Raw genomic sequence first — 11410 nt, forward strand, 5'->3', positions numbered from 1 at the left:
GACATCTAAAGTATCAAACGGTTCATCACAAGAAATCCACACTCTCACAAAATAGATCAGTGACCCATGCCTTAAACCCGTTTACATTTTCTGCAATCACTACATGCTCGGGCATTGCAGTCCACTTACCAGCCACCACTCTACATACAAAGAATCTTCTCCTCACTCTCTTGCTCACATTATCCTTTCCAGAGATGGTCTCTTGTTCTACCCTTGTCTCTCCTTACTCTATGAAAAATCATATCTCCTCCCATTCTTCTGTTCAAATATTCAAAACTGCAAATTGCATTCCCTCAATCTGCCTTTATACGTGTCTGCAAAGTTCACGGAGGAAAATTCGTCGTGAGGAAAAATTCATCGCTGGAAATTTAATCGTGGGGAAAATTCATCGAAGATATATGTGAAAAAAAAATTTTTTTTTAATTTACGTATAAAGTTATTCATATTCTTTCTTTCTTACTACAGGCTCTGTAGATGGAATATTAATTGTTACAGAATTAGGATAGGATGATGAAGGAGAAAGAGCACCATATTTAAGAATATTTAGGGAGAATAATTATATCAAACCAACTGCTGATTGTTGTCAGATTTCTGACAACAATCAGCAGTAATAATCGAGACTTATTTTTAGGGGGTAAAAGAACACCATAAACGATGTTATACATGAAAAGATAACATGAAATCTATTAGTGAAAATTAAAATTATTTGAAGCTAGCTACCCTTCTAGGTGCAAACACTTGTTTTAACGTGTTATCTGCTAAAACACGTTAAAACAAGTGTTTGCACCTAGAAGGCATGAATGTCATGATGTTCTGTTTTTATTTTATTCCTTCAAAATTGTACTATTAGCCACTGCGAAGGAGCAATTATTATTATGTTTGCATTTTGAGGAGTATATTATATTTTTAAGTTATTAAAACAACTTAAAAATTTATCTTCTAGAGGAACTGGAATCAGTACAATCAGGCACATCTCTGTCAATATTTGTAGTCCTGAAAAGGACTGTTTTGATGATCACGAAAAGAAACACTTTTTATTTCATACTATTCAAAATTGAGCAGTATGGAAAAAAAAAAAAAATGAAACAAAAAAGGTAAATGAATAGCCACAAAGTTTTCAAAATAAAAATTATGGGCAACTCCTCTTAAGTAATCAAGAGTTTCATGATTTTCATAATCACTAATGATGAGCTGAAGTTTTTTTGCAGTATCTCGATAGCATTTCTTACCAGGAGGAGGTTGGGTGCCAGCTATATATTGCTCTAATTTCCCCTCATTGAAATGTTGCTCATCCTTCAAAGTTTTTAGAAACTTCCATATTGTCGGATGAAAAGCGCCAATTAGTTCACTGAATGCACGATACTACCCTTCGCATGAGTTGTTTGTCTTTGGTAACCCTTCCAGTGCAGCATGGTAACAATTCCATAAGGCATCAGGAAAGTGAGGTGGATGACAAAGTGATTGACGATCAGGTTTGCCAATCCAGGTGTCTTATACGTAGTGCAGAACAGACTGAGCTTCAGCAGGATAGTGATTATTTTCACATAACACTTCAAAAGCACGTACAACATTTGTAGATAGCACAAAAGCAATTGCCGATATCATGTGCATTTTTATTGCAAATTCGGAATCAGTTTCGCATCGTTGTTGAAGACCATTTGCTTGAATGTTGCGAAATATACACTGGGAAAAGTGAAAAAAGCAACCTTTTTTGCTGACTATTACTATTTGGAAATGCTTCATGGAATGCATTTATTGAAGCCATTTCAAAATCTGACATGATTAAATTTGGTTCTAAATTTTTTAATATGTTTATAACTCTACGGTATGCATCTTCATTTCTTCAAGGCATCAATGCATAAACAGCAGGAATCACATTATCGTTTATAATGCCATGAATTGTGTACAACTGCTCAAAAAGAGGTGGAGTAGCTTTTTAAAAGTGCCATCTGCATACCATGTTGTCGATTGCGACAATAACTGTAGATTTTGTTTAGTAGAAAATATCAGCAATCTGTTGTGGCCATCGTTGCTGTCATGCAAAAGGAACTCTTCATTTCCATAGGTGATTTTATATATAGGTGGAATAATTAAATTTCTTAACGAATTTGGATTTGGTGGTACCTGTCCTGCTTGATTTTGGGTTCTTTACAGAGTCGTTGCTCGGCATTTGGCTGATGGCGGCAGGGGATATTTTTGCGTATGCTTCCGTGATAATTCGATGGGTCCCATCACTAGTTGTACATGCTTGATCTTTAATCTCATTAAGTACTTCACCGCTTCAATTCTTGCCATGTTACCAGCATGATTATGTTGGTTAATTCATTTGATAATGTTGTCGCCAGCTGTATGAATATGCACATGGCAATGCATTTTTTGAAACTGATCGCATTTCCAAAAAATCTTTTCTCCATTTTCTTTGTCTTTTATAAATAAATGACCATTGTCACTCAATTTATGCTTCATCTTCTTGCTTAAAATAAATTCCAGATGCATTGTGCAATAATTGTAATTAATTTATAAATTGGTTCTTAAACTTTGAACTTTTAAACACTTACCAAAAGAAAAAAATGTCGGGATCGGACTTCTGAGAACGCGTGACGTAAAACTGTTTACATCACGCATTTGAAATTTCCAGTGCAGAACTTCAATTTCAGATATCTAAGCAGGAATATATTCACAGTAGCAGCTCCAACATAGTAGTGAAACAGCAGCTTTTATACTCTGGGAACCAGTGGTTAAATTCAGCCAGGGCTCTCCAGATCCCGGCCCCGGAAATTTTTTATGCATTAGACCTGGAACATTTTTCTGTTTTGTGACTTTTCTCCCTTTACGGTAATTAAGCCTAACACGAAACAGACAGCAATGACAAGTTATTAAGAAGTGCATATGATTGGTGCGGTATTAACAAAAGATTGCACGATCTAAAGATAAAAGCAAGCTGCCAGTTGAGTTGAGTTGAAATGCTAACTCTCTTCAACCGAATTTCATATGTGAAACTGCCATAACAACATTCACTATATATATATTTCTTAGTTTTAACACGTTGACGAATTTTCACACTTTCAGTTGAATTTCATTGTTGCTTTGAGAACTCACACACATCTAATTAATAACAATAGTTTTGATTTAGATACTGTGTTTGCCATATGGTTCTGCTTGAGTCTATACAGCATAGTTTCGGAGACATGTGATTCATTCATTAGTGTCGTTTTTATCCAAGTTGTCTCTAATTACACTATTTGTGGAGAAATATATTACACAGACTGCTCATACCTTATTCACTGACATAATAAAAGTAATTGTTTTTCTTGCCTCTTTAATATAGTGGCTATTGGGTAGGATGTGTTGATTACCACAGGAGCAGTTATTATTGCCCCACCGTGCACGTGTTTAAGCTTTTTTTCATGTGCGAGGTATATGCAAAACTTTTTAATTTCTTTTTTCGAAAAGTAAAATCAGGCATGGTGCAAGTTATACATGAGGGCAAGTTATATTTGAGTAAGTATGGTGTTTCAACTATGGATAAGTACATTGGTACCTTCTTTAACCCTGCGGAAGTCACGATCGAAAAAATTGCAGCTTAGGTCGCATGTATCCAACAGATATGTTCATTACTAGTATCTGCTGAAATGCAATAAAACTTAAAAAAACAATTACAAATAGAATACATGATGGTTTATTTATTTTCAGATACATTCTAGAAATTATTGAAAAAAAAAGAAACAAATAAAAAAAAAAATGAAAAAAACTGAACCAATACTATACAGACATCGGAGTTCTGTATCGTATTCAGAACTTCGCAGTTCTGAGTATGATATCGTATTCAGAACTGCGGTATTTCTCAGATACAATTTATTATCAAATATCACACACCTTTACATAACACATGTTAAACCAAACTGACTTCAATTTTCTAGCGAATAACGCTTTCAGCAAAATTTTCCTGTGGTGAATTTTCCCTGCGATAATTTTTCCTCTTGATGAATTTTACCTGCAATAAATTTTCCTCTTGATGAATTTTCCCTTGCAATTAATTTTCCTTTAGATGAATTTTCCCCACAATCAATTTTCGCACGATGAAGTATCCGTGAACTGTCTTTATATCCTGCATTCCAGAGATCTGACAACAACTTAGAGACTCTTCTCTGGACCTTCTCTAAGATATTCTCTTTTCCTTAGTCTGATCAAGGCTTATACAAGAAAACCATAACCTCTTTTCTTCTATATGTTAAAGTCTTCCTCATTGCTGCTTTAATCCATTGTGATGTACTCGCAAATTTAGGAGTGTAATCCCTAAACTTCAAGTCTTTTTCCACCACTATTCCCAGAACTCGTTCATCTCCTCTGCCTCCTTCAAAAATTTCTTATTTCTTTTCTTTCAAAAGAAAGAAAGGAAATTCTTTCTTTCAAAAACTTAATGAGATGTCATTATAGACCAGGGAATAGAGAGGGTGAGGAACCAGAATTGTTTAGGCAGATTAATTTGACAGGTGCAAAATGATAATACATAATGGTGTGCAAAACACAATCCTAGCAGAGTTGTTAACTTAGAGGAACAGTACAGAATGAGACTGTGGCAGTGAAGTCATTTGCCATAATCACACTCAAAGTCACTCATTATTAGTAAATGTGCATCAGAAAACTGTGAGAGGGAAGGTGGATGATATATTGAGTATAATGTCAGAACTTTCTTTTCTGACATTATACCCAATACACTCAAGGAGAAGCAATTTGAGGATCAATATTTTGGATTTTAGTCATACCATCAGAGGATCTGATTGTAACTGATATATCATCCTTTCTTTCCTTGGTTTGCATGTGTGATGACTATATAAAGCAAGATATTATAATAATTGAAATCTTGATTCGATATAACAAAACTGAACAACTTAGTTTAAGTAAAATGTTATTGTGTGGTATGGCAAGGGACCAGAAGGAATGACTGCCATTTGGGTAGAGGCAAGTTTGCAGCATTTGGCCCTTTCAAAGTCTGACTTGGACTTGGTGATGATTCTTTTACAACTGTTGCGAGCTGTAGTGCAGGCAGAGTGGGCAACTGGAGTTCTGGTCTTGAGCCATTTGTGGTAAGCAGAGGTTTTTTTTTTTTTACAGCATTGACACACTTTTTTGAGAACCAAGCTTGGATGGTGGCTGAGGGTTTTGAGTGGAATGAGAGGGATGCCAATTTCTTATATAAAATCTTATATATAAGAAATTGGCATCCCTTATCTGCTCAATCAAAGACCAGCCACTTCCCCTAGACCTACATGGAGTAGGTCTAGGGGAAGTGGCTGGTCCCTTGCAGCTGTAAACTGTCCTACTATGGCCAAACAGGCAGGACAGCTAATATTAGGATATTAGAACACAAAGACTACATCTGGTTTCACCAATATAGCCATTCTGGGCTTGTGGACCATGCTCTGGATATCTGCACACAGAATACGATGGAAGAAAGCTGCTTTACTACACCGCAGCAAATATAAATACGAAAGATTGTTCATGGAATCAGCTGCAGCTCTAAAAAACTTCTCAAACCTCAACAAATTTGGGTGCATGAGACTGTCCCAAATTTGGGAAGCTTGCATCATGAGAACATCAGCCCAGCAGCCAAGACAATCTAATTTAGCCTGCTAGGGGGCACCTTTAGGACTCTAGGAACAATGTTAGTTTTTCTCTTTGGCCTCATTTGCTCGTTGTGAGTACCTGCATGCACATATCATAGTTTTATGTTCCCATGAAGATAGCAATGTAACATTGCTGAAGTATAGGAAGTATTGATTAAAGTTTTCTTTTAATTAATGTTCAGTATACGTTGTAATTTCCTGAAATAATTTATTAATCATTATTACCTACTGTCTTACATAGCAACCATAACAACTTTTCCAATATGTTGGTGTAATTTTCTTTTCATCCATTTTACTTCTACTTTATTTAAAGTACAATTATTACTATTGGCTACCTTATTGTAATAAGTGATGTTATAAGAGTTAGCAAGAATGATATGTGAAATGAAGTATGTAGAAGTATGTTAGTGATCCAATCTTTATACAATAGCACACAGTCATCTTCTGACTCCTCAAATATTTCATTCTCTAGATACTTCATTTCACTTTTTATTCTCAGTAACTCTACACAGTTATTACAGTAAGGTAGTCAATAGTAATAATTACACTTTACAGATGTTATTATATTTTAGCCTTCTCTGTAGTTCTGTTTTGTGACATCTGAAGAAAACTGTATAATGTTTTGAAATATTTTGTACAATTGCTAGGACCACAAGGAAAATCTCAGAAAATAAGCAGTATTCAAGAGCATATTCTAGAACAGGAGCAAGAATTAATAAATATTGGACAAAATTTAGCAAGTCATACTGATGTAAGTATTGCAACTCAGCTTTTGTTATAAGTGTAGTCTTTGTTATTATCTTACTGATATTTTATAGACTGATTATGTCTTTTACACCTTGATGGGTTGTTAAAGTGGCAACATGAATGCCATACTACTTTAACAATCCACCAAACAACCCAACAACCAGTGTGCACCAAAAAGACTTCCTATGAATGTTTGATGCTATCCAGTATAGGGTAATACACTTGACATACAACTCTTTCCAATCATTTTCTCTTAACTCAGTCAGTAATGACATTGACCTTTGGTTGGAAAGATCTGGATTCACATCATGCTAGGAGTTGAGGAACTTTAATAAGAGCTTTTCATCTGAAAGTGAGTTAGCTGATTTCATGTGGAGATGCCAGGGCTTATCCTCCTAGAAACTCAGGTTTTTAATTTCTCCAAAAAAAAAAAAAAAAAGGGAAGAACAACATGTGCAGTTTATAAACATTCAATACTCTCTGCATTGTCCTAGCCATAATTCAAAACATCTCAATCCAACCTAACTTTCTCATGGATATACTGTATTCTGTTAATATTTTCATGAATGCTACCCCACTGAATTGGTCACTATCATACAACTTTTCTTTAAACATGTAAAAACTCATAAACTCAAGTTGCTGTTAGTCAGCATCTGTATATAATTTAGTTTTATATTTTCTTCTCTTTTTTCAAATTTCTTCTCTTTCATTTCATCTTTTCCTCAAGAGATATATTCTCCAGAAGTTCTAGAAACACATCTCTTGATTCCATCTTTCTCACTACTTGCGTACACATGCCACTGTTATGTTATAAGTTCTTGACCTCTCATTATGGTTGATATATATTAAAAAGGAAAAAACAGATATTTCAGGACTTCAAAGTTAACTGTTAAATCTTACCTACTTGAATTCCATTTTTTTAAATTATTTAATTCCTTAAAAAATCAAATTGTGCAGCTTTTGGTGACTAAGCACTCATGTCCCACACTGTTTTGTGAATCCCTGATATGCATACTGGACTATTCTGAAAGACTGACACAGGTTTTTTATACATTTAGTACAGAAGAAATGCTGAACATAGTCAATGAGGCTCATTACAGGAAGTCCACTTAAGGTAACAAAAAAATCTTCTATCGTACTGCTCCTTAAACTCATTCAGTGTATACACTCTTGCCACAGTGCATGGGATGCAATGACTGAGAGGGTAGTAAAAGTTTTCACTCCCTTAGTCACCAATTCTCTGTAACTTCAAGGATAGTCAGTTATCCATGTCTCTTCACCTTTTTCTACTCTTTCAAAAATCTTAGTGTCTTTAAATCCAGTAAACATCTTTTAGTAACATATCTGTCTCAGTCATGTGACTTCATTTTTCATCTACCATTTCCTTCATGGTTACGCAATGATCAGAATTCATCATAAAAATTCTGGAAACAACTACCATGTTAGAGTAAAACTTCAATTTACTATAAACCAAAATAATTACTCAACGTTTCGACTTTCACATTAAGGTCATAATCTGCAATGTACACATATATACAAAAAAAACAAGCTGCACTACAATCTACATGGTATGCTATAGTTACATTGATTTGGTCAACTGTTAAAACTACTGGCCTCACTTCTGATGGGGAAAAAAAAAACTTACTACATCAACACTAGAGTCCTGTTATTATTATTATTATTTTGGCCTCCAAGGAGTCAAAAGACTCATCGCGTGAGGTCCTTCCTTGGAAACACAAAGCTATCAAGACTCAACGTGGGAGATCCCTCCTAGGAAACACAAAGTCTGTCATACCACTCCTTAAACTCATTGACTGTTCTCACTCTCACCATTATCAGGCAATGCATTACATGGTTCAACCACCTTCTATGCAAAGAAACCACTCCTCACCCTCTTGCTCACAGTTTCCATTCGTAACTTCCAGGGATGGCCTCTTGTCATCACTCCTTCCTGCGTTCAACCAAGTGAAAGAACTCCCCAGTGTCAACCCTGTAACCACCTCTCAACAGTTTAAAAGTCTCAGTTATATCACCTCTCCTTCTTCTATCCACCAAACTCTGCAGTCCACATTCCCTCAGCTGATCCTCATAATTAACATTGTACAGTCCTGAAACTGTCTTTGTTATCTGCCTCTGTAGCCTTTCCACAGTTAATTTAGCCCCCTTCAAATCCTGGGGACCAAATCTGAGAACAATAGTAGTGTGGTCTGATCAGGGTCTTATACAACGGAGTGATAACTCTTTTATCTTTGCAGGTCAGTGTCCTTCTCATTATTGCAGCAATCCTTTGTATTACCCTCACCACCTTTGCAATATATCCCTTGAATTTCAAATTTCTATCAATCATCAACCCCAGATCTCTTGTCTCCCCTACTTCCTCCAGTATAACTCCTCCCATAGAATATGCAGTGTCCCATAGATGTTTCCCAAACCTCAAGACCTTACATTTTGCTGCATTAAACTGACACCCCCCTCCCCCATTCATTTGCCCATCTGTCTAGCTTATTCAAATCCTCTTGCATGACTACCACATCTGCACTATTACTTATCTATTTGTTTACAAAAAAATAAATTAAACTAGAGAGCATCATGTTCACAGATAATTACTCATATAAGAATACATATAAATTAAAACAAAATGATATGGATGGTGGCTAATAAAAGCTGAAATAATTGCTTAGAGTCAGGGTTTGCTAGAAAACTTAAAGAACTAAGTGGACTGAATGTGTTCCATCCAAATTCTTGGGATTTTTATGTCATGATTATTGTTAAGATTAGGATAATTAATCAAAATTCACAAGCTTCTTTATATGTTTTAATTTATATGTATACTTATATGAACTTTGTGTAAACATGTCGCTCTCTAGCTTAATTTATTTTTGTAACAAATTAATAATAATAATCATAATCCCAGGACTCTAGCGTTGATGTAGTAAGTTTTTTGTTTGTTTGTTTTTTCCACCAGAGGTAAGGCCAATAGTTTTGACAGTTGACCAAATCAACGTAACTTGAGCATACTACGTAGATTGTAGTGCAGCTTTTTTCTTTGTATATGTGTATACTCCAGATGATGACCTTAATTTGAAGATCAAAATGTTGCGTGATTATTTTGGTTTATGTTACATTGAAGTTTTACTCTAATACAGTAGTTGTTCCATAATTTTTATGATGAATTTCATCTACTCTACTCTGCAGATTATACATCCTCAATCTCCTCATAGCAGACATTCTAAAGTCTAAAGTGCCTTGATTGCCATCAGATCTAACCACTGTAGTTCAGATGTAATCTGATTCCTGTCCTTATACAATGAAACTACGACAATCTGATTTCTGCTGGTCACTGTACATCTCAGTACTATAGCAATCCTTTGGATTATCTCCAGCAACTTTACAATGTATCTCCCTAAACTTAAAATTTCTGTCAACTATCACCCTACAATTTTTTTTCTCTTTCATTTCTTCCAGTATAGTTGCACCCTTATAACATGCAGCCATCTGTCTGTGGTGTTCCTCTTTATTTCTCATATTTCCAGTTATAATCTATAATCAATGGAATATGTGCAGCATACTTCATCTTTCACAGAAATGACTAAAATTAAAATCTAATTCACTTGATAGACAAAATAGCTGCTATATACATATCTCCTGTTCCTTTTCTCTTTTTTTTTTTTTTATCCATGTCACTGTCCTGATTTTCCACGTGGTTAGCATACTTGCTCTACAACCAACGAATTGCAGTTTTGAATCCTGTCAAAGATGAATTTTGTGATTTGTGAATGTCTTTAGGTGAGATGAATTTCATTACCTGGTGTGAGACCACCACTCTACTTATTGGTGGCATGAAGTGACTTGAAAAAGTTCTATGTTTGGTCTCTATAGCTGGTGCGAGGGTTGTGGGGGGGGGGATTCTGAATTATGTAAAAAATAAATCAAATAAACCTTTTAAAAAAATCTCTTAATTCATCCACAGTACTAATGTACTATAGAATTACAACCTTTTGTGAGTAGAAGTCACAATAAACAAAGCATTCATAGAATCTTAAATTCAGATCATAAACCTCCAGAAATCAATTTGCTGATTGCTAGCTTGTTTATTTCATTTTATCAAGATGTTATTGTTAGTTTGTTTCTTTCATTCTGTCAAGAGGTTAAGTTTTATAAGTCATCTGTAAGTAAACAGAATAAGTGGTATAAGCAAAAATATTATAATTTTGTAGCACTGCACATTTCAAATTTTTTTCAGATGAGTCAATGAACAATCTCTAAAAGCATGGGTCACATACTTTTACATGTAAACTATATAAACGTTTAGTAATATCACTGTAATATGGTAATAGTTATTCCTGTAAACTATATGATATAAATTTCTTATGACCTCTACATCAAGAATATAACCATCCCTATAAATGATACTAAAAGCTAAGAAACATTCTCAGGATCTGTGTAGAATCTTTATGTAAACCTGAATCTCCTTTTATTACTACATGACACCATACAATATTTTGCAATTCACTATCTGCACTATACCATCCCGTGTCTCTTTTCTGGCTAGTTTTACTTGTTCTACAAATGTCATTTACTCTCAGATTAAGAATGGTAATAGCCATTTTCATTGCTTATCTCACATGAAGAAGCAAATGTTTAAGTTATTCTAGTAGTTAAGATGCAAGATATGGCCTATGAACCACATGCTTTATGAAAGATAGTAGATTTAGTTAGGAAATGTTTTTTTTCTATTCTTAGTCATAATTGTACATACTGGTTAAGCAAAAATAACAATCTTCTGCATCATTTTCTGGTTTGTATCACACCTCAGGAGGCTGCTTATACGGATAAAAGAGAATAGTGTGACAGGAAGGGTAGTAGCATATTGCCTAGGTATGACTGTGGTGCGATGAGGCAGAGAGCAAGGATTATGAATGACATGCTGGCAGAAATGTGTGAGGATAGGGGAGTACAGTTTGTTAATGTGTGGAATGAGTTTGAAGGATAAAGTGAACCATATAACAGAGTTGTACTGCATTTGAGAGGTTATG

This window comes from Typopeltis vanoorti, chromosome 21 (assembly GCF_054136105.1).
Source record: "Typopeltis vanoorti isolate ZY-2024b chromosome 21, IOZ_Tvanoo_1.0, whole genome shotgun sequence".
Lineage (NCBI taxonomy): Eukaryota > Metazoa > Arthropoda > Arachnida > Uropygi > Thelyphonidae > Typopeltis > Typopeltis vanoorti.